The following is a 16,088-nucleotide window of genomic DNA, read 5'->3' on the forward strand; positions in this document are numbered from 1 at the left end:
TGCAGAGAATTGGCTGCTAGAAAGTAGATGTGGTTCAGATGACTTTGTGGGACTCTTCTGATCATCCATGGAAGGGCTGCTCTATCCCTTGCAGCAATGTGGACCGTGATGTATTCGTCTCCTGCTCTTCGATTGAAATCGGTGATGGGGGAATAAGTTTCTGGTTTGACCACTGGCTGTTTGCAGTGGCATCCAAGAATCTGGCTCACTAGATGTTTTTCCCTTGGAAAGATGCAAATATTTTTTCTGTCAAAGAAGCGCTCTAGGACCACAAATGGATGCATGGCCTATCAAGAATTAACTCTTCAAGGCAAGTCTCCCACTTTGTGCAGGGTTGGTCGAAGATTCAGCATGTGAGTGTATGCCTCCCGGTGGCTAGCAAGGCTGGCACTCATCCTATCCTCGGCTTCAACCAGGGTCTAGTAAATGGTGTAGCAGGGGACAGTTTTTCGCATGCTCGTGGGTTAAGGCAGGGGACCCCGGCTTCATTCTGGCGATCGATGTTCTTAATGCTCTGTTCAGTCTGGCAGAGGAAGCAAGGATTTTCTCCTCTCTTGTGAATTGCGTAGTCTGGCACCGCCTTTCGCTGTTTTCCGATGATGTGGTTCTGCTTATCAACGCCTTCCATGGAAGAAGCTACCGCAGCGCTTCAGCTATTGCGTGCCTTTGGCGCGGCGGGGCTCCACTGCAACCTTTCTAAAAGCTCAGTTTCTCCAATCAGATGCGACAATGTTGACCTTCAACCTATTATGGGCGTGTTGTCCTGTCCAGTTGGTCAATTTCCTGTCCAGTACATTGGGCTGCCTCTCTCTGTTACCAGGTTGTCCAAGAGCGATCTTCAGCCGCTGGTAGACAAGGTGGCCGGGCATGTCCCTACTTGGAAAGCTTCCTTGATGAAGAAGAGCGGTAGGTTTGATTCTCTTGGACTCCGCTCTGACGGCTACCTCCATCTACACCATGTTGTCCCTGGATTTACCCCTGCGGTTCTTCAAGTGCATCGACATGCTGCTGAGGGGGTTTCTGGTCAGCCTCCACGGAAGCTCGGAGAGGACAGCGTGTGGTGTCGTGGCAGCGTATGGTTTGGGCATCAAGAACCTGCGTTTGCTGAATCTTGCCCTACACATGAGGTGATAAACCCAGGCAAGCTAGGAGAGGGCATGACCGGCAGCCAAAGCTATGTGTGTTGCGGATGCACTCCAAGACCAGAGATGGACTGCGGAGATCATTGAGGCAGTACAAGAGGTGACGTCAATGCATTGATCATACTCACGGCAGAGTGGCAACGATCGACGATGCCCTATGACCTTTGCAGGAAGAATTTCAACTATGGAAGATTACTGGGTTGTGTGGAGGTTAGCGTGGAGTTGGAGCTGGATCGCCTGTTATGTGGCTCCGCGGCTTGTTCTGTAACTAAACTCTGGCATGTGCCATTCTACAGTTTCCCTGTTCCTCGTCACACTATGGAGCAAACAAAAAGAGTTATCTTTGAAAAAAAAGTTTATGCCCGGTACATTCAAACTCTGGAGCAAACAAAAATATTCAGCTACATTCCTTAACAAATTGACGAGACATATATGTTTTTTGCAGTTACCATCAGACGTGCTCTATAATAACAGGAGGAACAACAAGAGTATCTTTGAAAAATAAGGCATGCCCGGTTCAAACTATGGAACAAACAAAAGGATTCAGCTACATTCCTCATAAAATCGACGAGACATTGTTTATATGCAGTTACATCAAACGTGCTCTATAACAAGAACGAACGTTAAGTCACCATTGACAGAGTTGAACAAGCAAAAACGTGTTCCTGTGAAACCTATCCATTTACAATTTGTGCAACCCAACTTATTTCTTATGCGCATAAAACTGGTGCATTCCGATCTGCTGTCCGTCCTTGCCGATGACGAAACACCCCTTTTGCGCGCAATGCTTCACACCACCCTTGTGAAATATGCCAACATGTTGATCGATCTGAAAGGATGAAAGGAACAACGGTTATATTACTTCATGATTTTCGTTAGCAATACGATTTGAAAAATTGAGAGAGAAAATACCTACCTGGTCATCATTATTTGCATATTTGCGCTGCTTGCTCTTTGGGTCAAAGAAGCATATCATACAGAGTGTCACCTTTTTGTTCTTAAGGTTTCGATTTTCTTGCCAGTACCTCAAGTGGAAAATTTCTTCCTCCTACAATTTTTTGCAGTTTACAATTAATTATCAACATTTAGTGTCCAAACACTCTATCAACAAGTTGAAAAACGTCAAACAGAATGTGCTAAAAACACTAAATGGTCTTGAATTGATGTTTTCATTGCTCTTAAATCATTTGCTTAATTGGGCTTTTTAGCATGACTAGCCATTGAACACAACAAATAACCCTAAAGTCTAAACATTGTTGGCACATGATGTTAGTACAATTGCTAATCCCTATCCAATGATAACTAAAGATCGAATAACAATGTATGTGGTTACACTTTTGCTCCGTTTCATGCTCACTGGTGAAGATGTACTTAGCCATTAAGTGTGGCTCTGGTATGTTAACATTATTTTCACAATGCTTGATGTGTGCAAATACTTAGATATCGTAACATACTTCAAAAAGGAACTAGAGTACTTGTTTCATCAATTGTTCATTTGGATCATCCCTGAATGTCACTTAGTTATGTCCTTACTCCATTTGCCTCAAATATCAGATGATGGGTTTCACCTGTTAATAGTTCACTAATTTGCTATTTTATTAATTCCTTAACCAGTGTCCTTCTGACATGCAACACTAGATTGCTGTTATGCAATGTGGCTCACTTGTTAGCAAAATTTAGGTAAGCTAAAAATTCTAGGTGTTCCGCATGATATATGACTTTGAACACTCGGAGACAGTTCCTTCTGCTCTGTTTTATGGTTACGAGATTTGAAGCCAGCCAAAGAAATGGCAAGCAAAGCATGTTTATGTCTCAGGTAAAAGTACAAACAAATGGCATAAGCAAAGATGTGACCAAAAAGATTAATGATCAATTGATCATACCTCAGGCTGAGGCTGAGGCCGAGGAGTGCAGGATGGCCCGGCCGATGCAGGCGAGGCGGACGTGGCAGAAGACGGCGCGTCCTTGGCGCGGCCGTTGGAGTCGGTGGCGGCATTGAGAGCGCCATCCCGTGGCGAGGCGGCGAAGACGGTCTGCACCTTGTCCTTGGCGTCGCAGGCACGGTGGAGGGCGTGGTGGCCGGGGTCGGTGGCGCGTCCCGCCTTGGCGCGGCCGTTGGAGTCGGCGGCGGCCTTGAGGGTGCGGGCGGCGTTTGGAGCGCGGTCCGGTGGCGACGCGGTCTTGGCGGTGTTGGAGGCGCAGGCGCGGTCCAGGGCGCGGTGGCCGGGATTGGGGGCGCGTCCCGCCTTGGTCGACGTGGAGGCGAAGGACTTGGCAATGGCGGCCTCGTCGAGGACGGCCGCCTTGTCGGCTTCTTTGGCCGCGGCTTTGGCCGTCTTCTTGGCGGCCTTCTTGGCCTTCTTGGCCTTGTTGGCCGCCGCTGCATTGTCGGCGTCCCTCTTGTCCTTCTTCTCCCGCTTCTTGGCCTTCTTGGCCGCCTTCTTGGCCGCCTTCATTTGCTCCTCCTGCGTGTCCGCCTCCGCCTCCTTGTCCGCCTTCATTTCCTCCTCCTCCTCCTCCTTGTCCCCAGCCGCCGTTCTTGGCTGGCCGCGCTCAGCACCGCACGCGCGCAAGAAACGCATGAAGAGCTCCCGGAAAGCGGCGAAGTCGCACGCTCTCCGGACAAGCTCGATCAACCGCGGCTGCGGCTGCGGCGGCGCTGGAGCGGGCTCCATCTGGAGCACGTCGACGGGCGGGCGGTGGCGGGCGCAGGCGTTGAGCTGGAGCTGGGGCAGAGGTGGCGGTTCGTTTCTTGGTGCGGGCGGGCGGAGGAAGGAAATAACGGCCGACGCCGTGGAGATTAAATAAGGGAGGAACCGATTCGATTCGATTTCTTTTATTTTGTTTTTCTTTTTTCCTTTATTTCCTCGTCTCTTCGAGCTCCGGCCGGCGACCGGCTCCGGCTCGTGTCGCCGCCGTGTCTTTCCATCAACACGTCGCTCGGTCGCTCGGTCGTGTCTTTCCGACCCGACCCGACGCGACCCGACCCAACCCACAAAATCAATATCAAAACCAAAACCAAAAACCCTAACTATCCCCTCTCTCAGCTCACCCTCCTTCCGCCGCCGGCGACGAGCTGCGCGCTGCCGTGAGCTCCAGCACGCCGCCCGCCTATTCACCGGCGCGCATCCGACCACAACCTAAGCTTCGCCCATATCTTCTCCCTCGATTCGCCGCCGCCGCGATGCAGCTCTCCTCCCTTGGTCGCCCCCACGGCAAACCCTGGGTTCGCCGGCGCGGCCGCCTCCTAACGTCGTCTACGACCCCGCTCGGATCTCCGGTACCATCGCTACTCCAGCCCGACGCCTGCCTGCGACCACCTCCAGGCTCCCCTGCTCGCCTCCCCTCGATGTCCCCGCACGGTCTGCTCGGCTGCTCCAGATCGCCAGTGTGGTGGTGCTGCTTCTGCTGCTCCACTACTACTACTACCTCGGCTACCTCCATGACGGTCAGGTACAACTTCGGTTCCCCCATGCCCTCTGTTGATCCGGCCACTGTGCCGTGCCCACTTCTTGTTCTAGGTCTCTGCTGGTTCATGTTAGTTCTACCATGATAGAATTATTATAAGCAGCTTAGGTTGTGCTGCTGTTCATACACCAACCTCCGTGCTGGACGTCTCGCGCCGCAGCTCAACTGCGACGTAATCCCTCGCACATGGCCCCAACTCCACCGCCACTTCAGCCGAATGTGTGTGACGACCACGGCTGCGCGTGCGACCTCACACAGTCTCTGCATTGTCCAGTGTCCCAGCAGCGACCGCAACACATGACTCTGCTCCATGTTCCCGACCATCCGTTCGACTGAAAGGAAGCTCACGAGGCAATATCACCCAGCGTGCCATTTGTTGCCTATCGGGCTACTCACATAACCTCATCATGCCTACTGGCGAGCGTGGATCTGATGCACAAAGGAGAAATCTGGGCGGAGGAGAAGGAAGGCTAAGTTCCGGGCCTGAACACGCCGGTATTGAAGAAGATGGGACTCCGCTGAGTTTTTGGAAGAGGAGCCTGGCGAGCAGGAATGCCGCACACGAGCTTCTGTTGGACTGCTACTACTCGCCATTGCATCTGCAAGGTAAATTTACTTTGCAATGCTTTCCTAGCAGTGAACCGTGCAGGGGAGTGTGGTACTATGGTAAAATAAATTCAGAAGGGACCCAATTTATTGTCTGGCTGGAAGAAGATACTCCGTATATAAATTACAGAGATTATACATAATATAGGGAACCGAAATCATTGAAGAGAACGCAGAAGCCAAAAGAAATTGATCTGTTATTAGCCCTTGTTTGCCTTGAGAAGGTAAATGTAACGACTTGAGTATTTCTCTTTATCTGGGTAGTATGCTGTGTTTCTTTTTTTGTCTTAGTGTGAATAGACATAAATTGGAAAACAAAATAGAAAATCAAACTCACCCCACTGATCAGACCGATGAGGAGCGGTGCGAAGTTAGTGTTAGAAAGAAAATTACCATTGACAGTATGTAAAAAAGGAGTACACCATAGGTCAACATATAACTGGCAGCTTCCAATGAAGTCTACGTTGCCTGAAGAAAACATAAAAGTAGCGCACAACAGCCTAACACACAGGTAAGTGTTCACAGCACGATCTACTAAAACAAAATACGACCTATGATGCAATAGCAGAAACAAAGTTTCATTTGTCCTAGACGAAGTGTTCAACATTTGGGGCCACAGTAGCTTGTATGGACGCATCAAGGATGGGGACATTTGCAACCTCTTTCTGTAGAAAGCTCTGTCAAGTTTGTCAGCCACATCGGGAACATCGTATCTGCAGTCTGGTCGGCGTAATATGTGGTAGTGCACCACACAGCACACATGTATCTAGTCTAGTAACAGATTTGCCAAGACCTCATTTTGTGTCCACTGTAACTGTATAATATGTTTTTTATAGATCCAGCAACATAGGCTTTTGGCCTTTTGCAAATAAACATCGACCCTATCAAGTGTTTGTCCCTGACTTTTATTATTTGTCATTGCGTAGCGGAGAGGAATTGGACATTGCCAGCGCTGTACAGTTAAAGACCATTTTGTGCGTGTGTATTAGAATCTTTGGTATGCACACACACTCACATGTGTTGCTTCGAATCATAATCTTGGTCTGTAAGGAACCATTCACCCAGTCTGGTTATAATTAGACGGGTACCATTGCATAGCTCAATAGATTGGTTTATGCTCGTACCAGTATTACTGGAACTCCGGCCTTCAGTGAAAACCGATGCCGCGAGAAATGAGGGGGGGGGGGGGGCACCTTATGGAGAAATTCTGGAGGGTGTACTGTTGCATCTCCAGGAACCATAGGAATAAAGCACATCATTGAGTGCATCAAAACAAATTATTAGTAGGTCACAGTATTGCCAAGTAGGGTACATCAGAGAAATTCTCACCGAATGAGTCATAAACTTCATCAATAAGAGCGAGTGTGAGGAGCGACCAAACCCGGCGGTGATGCAAATTAACTAAAGAGTTGGCCATGGAATTTAGGTTTCTGCGAGCTAGTACTGATAAACAGAGATCTCTTACTGATACTTGTGCCTGCATATAGCCTACATGCTAACTTCATGAAACCAATAACCAGTGTTGCAGCATTTTTCTTAGCTTAGTCAGGCTGCTAGATGATAACTCTTCCCTGCATGCAAATGTAAGTATTACTACCCATGATTGAAAAGTCAAAATTTCCGAGCAGACCTTATTGTAAGTCAGAGCAAGACAAAACTAATGATGTCTAAATAGTAGAAATATTTCTTAACATGCCTTCTTTATGGGCATACGTAGCTCATGCTTATGCATCATCAATGCAGAAATGTCCAGTACCACTTGGTGTTACTCAACAAAAGGAAGAAACTAATGCTGTTGTAATTTCAGGAGTGGAAAATTTTACTACGGGAGATGGTCTATAGTTTTGATCATGTACCATCCGTAAACTCCTTCAAGCCTCTATGCAAAGAACATCTGGATGAAGATTTTTTCACTGCATAACTCATTTACAGGTAAGTCTACTCAAACCTTTCATCCCACAGTCCAAATAAAGGGCGGCAGTTCTGCGTTATCCCACAGTCTACTCAAACCTTTCATCCCACAGCAAATGAAATCCCATGAATTATACACAAATCATGTTCAAATTTGAGAAGTACCAGTAGATATGTTATGCTGCAAATACTATAGCATATGAAAATAAATGTTGCACTTTAAAAGCTACACGAGCAGAGAATTACTACTTCTCTTTGCCTAATCATTTTTTTACCTATCGATAGCTACCACTTGTTTACATGAAGCTATAATGATGTGTGTTTGCTCCCAAGACAGACAAGAGAAACTAGCTCTTGAGATTTTATACAGCTTGTGGTCTCCATGAATTCTGATTACTCTTTGTTAACTCTCTGTTAACTCTTTAGTAGCAACTCTCCTGTTTTGAGATCTGCTTGCCCATAGGATGTTCTTTATGATGAATACCTTGTATCGACTGAACCATGTAATTTTGTCAAGTAGGTTTACAATAATAATCTTAGACTAATTTCGGTTTGTTCCATCTTTAGAGCATCATTTCTTTTTTCTATCTATTAACCCTGCTTGAGTTGTGGTGGAGAATTTCCCTTTTCCAGCTATTAACCAACCCCTGCATCAGCTGCACCATTCTTAGTGTACATCAAATGTATGTCACTAACAAGCCGTAAAACAAAATGACATATGAAAGACGCATAAGTAGATATTAGCAGCACTGCAGTGCCCGTGGAAAGTTATTTTGTGCAGTTCGTATTCGGCTATTTGCATATTTACATCCATGCTAAGGCAACTACTTCAGCAACAATACTTTACAAACTCCAATTTGTAAAAAAGACACCTCTTTTTCGAGCAATAGCCTTTTCCCAAAGTTCTACTTTATATTTGTTTTGTGCCGAGGAGGATTTCTAACATTATATATATGCCTTACCTGTAAATTTAAGTGGGCCCACCCAGATCCCCTTTACCTGGATAGATGGAGGTTTAAGGCAGACAGCTACCACTCGTTATTGGACTAACTTTTGTAGATTGTTAATGTTACATTTCCCTTGCTATCTTATTCCCAGGGTTCAGTTCTTGATATTTTCTATATTAATTTTAGGATTTGAAGTGAACTTTCTAAAATTTATGCAGTCACCAAAAGAGAGGCAAGGAAACAGAGCCAAGGAGAGACACCACTGATTCCTACCGTTGTCTGTTTGAGGGTGACCATCTGCTCTTGAATTCTCTGTTCTGAAGGTTGTGGCCTCAACAATGTTCGGTGCAGGTGAATCGTCTCATACCGTGTTTTTTTCCACTTCGTTCCTATAGTAGAACAACCTAAATACCCAATGATGGAACTGAGCTATAAAACATGTTGGGATTGTAAATAAACTGTCTATAGCTGACTTGTTCTTAGTTTTCTTATGTGATTATAGTATAAAAAGAAGCACTTCAGGTTGCAGTGTGCTTTAGGCATGTCGCTTCTACTGCATATGCACATACACATATGTCAGTTTTGCTTCTCAATCACGTGATATTAACAGAAACTATATTTTAGTCTGGTTCCTTTTACTAACAATGTTTTTTCCCCAAAAGGCACAGACAATTAATTTGTTCTTTGTTAGTGCTTTTTTTTTTGAATGCTTCGGATGTGTTACTTCCACCTGCGTATATATAAATTTCAGTATGCTCATAAATCATTTGTTTTAGAGAAACCAAATTTTAGCATAGGCATCATTCAGGTTAGCCAGTGTATTTTTCTTAAGTTAACCTTATTTGAATTACGTAACTAAGTAGCTTTCGGTCTGTATTGGTTAGACCCATACAGTACATGCAAAGGATTTCGTCTATGTGTTCCATTTCATAGCTTATGGCTTGACATCCACTAAACTGCACATTCCACGTTTGATCCTAAATTTGACCACCCTATCCCTTTCTTTGTAACAAGAACAAAGTAGTACATATACAGTTGATTAACATTTAGGGGTATAATCTGGACATGCCATATTTGATGAGACAAACGGATGGTTATGCTTATTTTCTGTTGCATATGAAAAATACTTTAATGTTTGTATTCACTTCGAGAGATTTGGCATACCTTCTTGTGATATTCAGTTGATCTCTATATATATTTGTACCCGCTAAATGTTTCCTATGCATTCCAAATTTGTTGATCACATGAAACTGCAATTAACAGTAGCTTTTAGATAAATAAGAGCAATCCACTAGACCGAAAAACATACAAACCAAAGAGCCTTAACTAATGGTTGATGATAGCTTAGTCTTGCTTCATAGTCATCTATTAGTATAGTCTTCAGCCACACTTACTGCCGACAGGTCTATGTTCCGGTGCATAAATTTCTAATTATTCTGCTTCTGAAGATTATAATTTCTCTAGAATCAGTAACCAAATGTGTACAAGATGTTTTATTAACTTGAGAGTCTGTTTACAAACAGCAAAGCTACATCGTTTGCACAGTTGTCGTGTTAAATAGCCGAGACAAATCAATGCTGAATTATTTTGTGGACACAATCTCAACTGATACAGATCATTGTTCTATCACGCTTCATTTCTTATGTTTTTCTTTGTTTTCATTTTAGCTCATGGTAATGTTTAAAATGTATCGAAGGTTTTTTGTCCAGTCAAGGTAGAAATTTGATGTCTCCTAGAGGGTGTTATTTTTATATTACCATATGAAACCTACATTTGTAATATAATTATTTAGTGATTATTTGACAATATAAGCTCAGATAGCATCCATTATGGAGGCAATAAGAAATGAAAAGCTGGAGAAAATATCAAGTGATATCCTTCGTTCATGTAGTCGCGTATGATACCATTTTTGGTCTCATTGGCTAGCAGTATTGCTTGAATTGATACCATTTCTGATAAGAACACTATATTTTGATGTTACATAGTGCTTAGTCTATTATTTGTATATATTTCTGACTCCTTAATTTGTACATATAATTCCCTGTTAGTTAAATAATAAATGCATATTGCGAGGTGATAATGAATTAATTTATTTTAACTCTGAAAACAAGTTAATAACGATGCATGTAAATGTAGACTTGAGGTAGCTATACTTCAGATGCATAAAAGCATCTACATTTTCATATTTACTTTTGTTAGGCATGTGGTTTCGATGGAACATCTATTTGATCAATTTGTTTCATAGAAATATCTGGTAATCTTAATTATCTTTTGAAATTCATAGACATGGTTCCGACAAGATGCAACTTCCGAATCTATGCCGGGCCTTTTTTTCCGTCACCGAATCTATACAGGGTCTTTTGTTTGGACCAAAAACAATAATCGGCGGCATGTCGAAGTACCACCGTGTATCTTCCTCTTTTCTACGAGGTCTTTTTCTTTTCTTTCAGCCAACATCATTGTTGTCTTTTCTTGGAAGATTTACAATGAGGTTTCAGCTAGGAGTGACATTTTTCTCAAAAGACTAAGACTGAAGCTAAGAAACATGTAGAGTTCTTGTGATGTTGAATTACTGCGATCTGAATATCTCCCTGAAGTGGCATGGGGAGATGAGTTGTCCTACTTTAGAATACATATAACTTCGAATAGGTTAGCTTTGATTTTATCTGATTCTCCTTTTTCTTAATTTCCCTTTGGAATTACAAAGTGATTTTTATTTTTGCAGCTAGATGAAATTTGTAATCAGAGATGTTTTTTTTTGCACTTTATCACCATGAATATGGAGTGGAGGCAATGAGGGAATTTATCTGACGTTGTGTCCATTATCCCTAAGGCAGCACTTTATGTATTTTAACTTTCGGTTTGTCCTGCTATCAGCTCTTTAGTAAATCATGTTGTTTCATTCAGACTATTTTGCCTTTTATCCAGGTGTCAGAACGTGTTACCTCATTATCTGCAAGACAAATGTCTTACCTTTCTGCTCTCAACTACTGATACCTACCTACACGGTTGGCTTCTTCAAATCATGTCATATGTAACCTTTTACTTCATTTCAGTATTTAGTGAATGTAAGACAACTTTCTAGAACTATGTAAGATTTGGGCAATGCATATTGAAGTTGTAATTTCTGTCTTGTGAAAAAATTGCAACATATCTACGAATTTGACTTTTGCTATGCTTCTAGGAGATGATATAATGGTTCTCAATTATACACATTTATGTAGGTTTACTGTTCTCCAGATCATGCTTCTATCCTAATCCTCTCTTCTCATACTTAAAATTATCACATAAAAATATTTTAGCATAGTACCTGATTCTTTTAATTTTCTTCAGGCTTTGCTTCCACTCCGACAGGTTCCTCCGCCCCGCTCTGACGGACTCCACTCTGCTTCGATGCTGTCTTCTGCTCTATCGGCAACATGGCGGGAGACGTCATCCTCTAGCAATGCCAACTAGCTCTAGGCCCCTATCTGCCGTCGGACTCTGTCAAGTACCATGCTTGTGTTTAGTTACGTATTCTCCTCATGAGTATACCTTGTTGGCAGGTCACTTGACTGCTGGAAGTGATGTCTACAGCTTTGGTGTGGTCCTTCTTGAGGCGAAAATCCATCGACAAGTCCTGGACCAGCAGGGAGCATAGCCTGGTTGACTGGGTTGGCCCCAAGTTGAGCTACAAGAGGCGGCTTCTCCATATCATCGACCCAAAACTGAAGGGGCAGTATTCATTCACAGCTGCTCACAAGGCCTGCAGCCTTGCATTCTGCTGCCTCATGAGTGATGCCGTTGTCTGTCGAGATGCTTGAACTCATGAGCGATGCCATTGAGACGCTTGAACCACTTCATGAAGGTGGTGGAAGCAATGGAGATGTTGTTCACGTGGGTGGCCTCCCTGACTACAGAATTCGCTGCAGGCTGACAGGAAACAGCGTGCACCCCAACCCCAAGTGCTCCCTGCCATCCCGACGTGCAGGGTTAGGTGGTAACAACTTCTGCAGTTCCAGGTTTCACCCGTTGCTGCAGTAGGTCCAGTTGTGCATTGCTAGCTCTTCGATGTGTAAATTTGATCTGCACACCGCTGCTGCTTTTTTCTTTCTGCTGCTTATAAGGCCCCTCCAATTTTCACGGTGGTCTTAAGGTATCTTGATTGAGTCACCCCTGCTGAAACCGACGGCGTTTAATCCCTTAGATTGAATGCTGAACCAAGATGTGTTGCTGGTCAATGGTATGGAATTGAACTATGAAAATTATGTCACATGATGTAGCTTTCTTAAAGTTTAACTCTGGGATTGGTTCACATGCTTGTCATGTTTAGAGAAGTCCTTGGTAACTTTCCTTTCTATTAATGGTATGTTGCATGGTTTTTGATTGCTGCCATTGGAGCATGCAATCAAATGAGAGTAGCTTGCATAGTTAAATGGTAATTTTATTAGCTCAAAACAACTGAAGGTTAACAAGATGATAGGCTACCAGGACTGAATGCGATTGGAGGCATAGGAAGAACTTACATGTGATATATAGGGCTTTCTGATGTGGTTAAGAAAGTTCACATATCTATGTATATAATATCTTGAATGTAATTTAGAATAATTTAAAGGTGGCATATGTTCTTGGTATATAGTGTTGGGAACTATTCAGGCAGCTCTAGAGCTTGGCGTGCTCCATCATTTTCAATACTCTACTTTACTGTCATTCCCTTCTATCTCCGACACCCATTGTTTTTGTTCAGGAAATCAAAAATGTTTTAGCTTACTTTTGAATAGAATTTATTGCTTTCGATAACTAAGAATATAATAAAATTTAATGCTTTTGATAACAGGAGTTTGAGATTCAGAAGTTATGCAGATTTTTATCTTAATTACTTTCAGTAAAACATAAGAAATGTACTATCATATTGACGCTACTTTTATCAAAACTATAATACAAAATGATCATAGGCATGAGTTTCATGGGATTGTACGAGGCGCACATCTAAATCTAGTTTGTGGTGAGCAGTACAACAACGTAGGGCTGCATCCTCCTTCGTACTGTGTAGGGTTGGCCTTGCTTGCGTCTACAGATGTCAGATGTGGGAGTACGTTCTATTTGTGGAGTTTTTAATAAAATTGTGTTTTTATTAGATTATTAGGTTAGGGCTTTGGTAGCCGTTCTTTTGGCATCCGCTTCATGGAGATGTCATTATCTACAACAAGTGATATTTTTGCTCTTGTTTGATGACCAAATGCATGTAGTTTTGATATTGCGATTTAAATTAAAATGATTCAAGAAACTTTGTTGGTATTTACAAGTATGTGGTGTGATACCTATGCTATTTTTCTTCGGCTGACTTCAGAAATATACAAAATTGTGTTATGGAAGAAGAAGAAGAAGAAGAAAAAAAAAGATCTCGAAGATTTGATCATGTTCGTTTATAAAGTTTCTCCCAGAGAAAAAAAAGTACTCCCTCAGTTTAAAAATAGATGTCTTAAATTTTTCTAGATAAGAAAGACATTTATTTTTAGACGGATGTAGTACTTATTAGAATCAGTGCACTATCTGTTGTGAGCAGTGCAACAGAACCTAGCACCGCCCCATCCTCCCCATCCTTCATATTCCGTAGGTGTAGGTCGGTTCCCCTCTTTCCGCTGCTCTCGTCGGCGCCTAGAGGTGTGGAAGCACATTCCATGTGTGGGAGCATGTTCTATGTGTGGAGTTTTTAATAAAAGTTATATTTTGTTAGATTATTAGGGTAGGGTTTGGGTAACCGCTTTTTTTTAGCATCCGCCTCGTCGAGATATCATTGTCTACTAATGCCTCCATCCCAATGGTTAAAGCTTATATTAATTATAGAAAGTTAAACTATGTCAAGTTTGACTAAGTTTTTACCAAAGATCATTAACATGCAAAGTACAAAATCAATATTATTAGATAGATAATGAAATATTTTTTTATGGTATTTAAGAAATATCATATTTGTTGATTGATTCTCCTAAAAGTTTGAACAAATTTTACTTGCTTTAACTTTTTAAAAAAAATTAAGCTTAGGGATGTAGATAGTATATAACAAGTGATCCGCGGAGACTGGCTTTTCAGAACCTGGGGTGCATGTGAACCCACTTTTTCAAAAGTGTGTTTGTGATGTAAAAACATGTTTTAAAAATCGAAACACAAAATGAATGCAAAGGTGATCTCAAACATGTGCCCTGGACATGAGTTTCGTTACGAAAAAACCTTTTATTTTGCCTCGGTAAAAAAGTGAAATTTTTCAGTGCTATATAGCAGTATATATGTGACGTATTTTGTCTTTTTTAGATTCTGAAATAAGAAAGTGGTTTCTTCGCGAAAACTTTCTACGCACACATAGAACATGCATACGTACCCCGTTATTTTTATTTCAGAATTTTTTAACATTTGGAAAATGCATTTCCCACCTGGATTCACGTGCATCCAGGTTCAACTTGGATTTTTTCGTTATCCGCGGCTCTTCGTTCGATGACAAAATGCACGTAGTCTTGACATTGCGGTTTAAATTAAAATGGTTTAAATTAAAATGATTGAAGAAACTTTGTTGGTATTTACAAGTATGTGGTGTGATACCTATGTTATTTTTCTTCGGCTGACTTCAGAAATATACAAAATTGTGTTATGGAAGAAGAAAAAATTTGAAGATCTCGAAGATTTAATTGTGTTATTTTATAATTTATTTTGTAAGTGTACTATGTGCTACTATAAATATATGATACATGATTATGAAAATAAAAAAAGTATACTACTTGTCACTGAGATTGCGACGCTTCGACGTCTTCCGGAAACGCATAACCCAGGCTCAGGGTACTGTACCTAGCCCTGGCCTGGCGCAGAGACGTTTGGAAGCAGTTCCATCTACTCTCTCGTGTTCATATTTAATTGACTTCGATTGAAACCTTGGCTAGTTCATTAGTCTTATCTCCTGGCGTCGATTGAAAGGGAACAGAGGGAGTAATACTAAACAGGAGTATTATTCTCAGGTACAAGGACTGAAATGGAGGATACATATTCAGGCGCAAGCTCAGGTATCAGACGTATCACGTTGACTGTTCTCTACAGTTAACAATACTTCTTGACAGTTCTCACAGATCAGAAGTCACTAAAGATTGACCTCTGCTCATCTCCTCGACAGAGAGATCCTCATGTTGCATCACCACAGCTGAGGCGCTGAATTGAGTTCAGTTTGGGAGTTAGAGCATCTCTAGCAGAGTCTGTTAACTGGGCAAAACCAAAAAAGAACCTCAATTTTAAGGGTTCGGTTCACAAATCGGCGCAGATTAGCTACGTAAAGTAGTCAGAAAAAAAAATTTGTGCCGAGACCGAAACCCCTACTCGGTCTGTATTTGTAGGGGCCGACGAGCGAACCGAACGCAGCCCAACGAAACCCCTAATTTGCGCGCGACGGAAGTTTCACCTCCTCCCAACTGCCGCCGCCGATCTGCGCGCCCTCACCGTCCATTGCGCCGCCGTCGCCCGATCTCGCCGCCATGAGTCTTGAATCCCGCCAGCCGCCATTGCTAGCTCGCAGGCCCCGCCACCCTCTCCCGCAGTCGCCGGAGCTCCCGCTACACCAACCACCCCCGCCACCCCCGCCGACGTCGCGACCATGGTCTCGTCGATGAGCGTCCTCAAGCAGCGGCGTGCGGGAACGCATGTGGTCCCGCAAACTGGTGTCACGGCGACCAGCGATGATGTCCCGACTGTCGCCAAAGGGGCGGACGTAGCGAAGTCGATGGCGCCGATGGATCCGAAGGCATCCTGCGCTAGACCAAGGAATTCGGAGCCGAAGAGGACAAAATCGAAGACGACGACGAGTCGTGGCGCCCCGCCTCTGTTCCCATCCCCGTCAACGTCGCCGCCGCCGGAAGCCAACGCGAACGACGCCCAGGACGTGCTCGACGACAGGTCAACAAGGTACAAATTACAACTCCATCTCGTTTTAAATTGCGAGCAGAAATTGAGGCCGCGTACAATGCCTCGTACATGGAGATGGTGGACGAGGTTAACATTA

The 16,088-nt window shown here is 43.2% G+C and overlaps 1 protein-coding gene and 1 long non-coding RNA gene across 2 annotated transcripts in view; both read left to right on the forward strand.

The window, feature by feature from the left end:
* Nucleotides 1-3,145, forward strand: part of LOC127294323 (uncharacterized) — a 59,886-nt gene extending 56,741 nt beyond the window's left edge. The window contains exon 7 of the transcript XR_011742962.1: nucleotides 3,031-3,145. The gene's annotated coding sequence lies outside the window, so the exon portion shown is untranslated. The remainder of the gene's footprint in view (nucleotides 1-3,030) is intronic.
* A 5,286-nt stretch (nucleotides 3,146-8,431) lies between these two features.
* On the forward strand, nucleotides 8,432-12,368 carry LOC127294325 (uncharacterized). The gene is made up of 2 exons (XR_007846548.1): nucleotides 8,432-11,082; nucleotides 11,408-12,368. It is a non-coding gene; the product is annotated as an uncharacterized lncRNA (long non-coding RNA).
* Nucleotides 12,369-16,088: the final 3,720 nt, after the last annotated feature.

This window comes from Lolium perenne, chromosome 4, assembly GCF_019359855.2.
Source record: "Lolium perenne isolate Kyuss_39 chromosome 4, Kyuss_2.0, whole genome shotgun sequence".
NCBI lineage: Eukaryota > Viridiplantae > Streptophyta > Magnoliopsida > Poales > Poaceae > Lolium > Lolium perenne.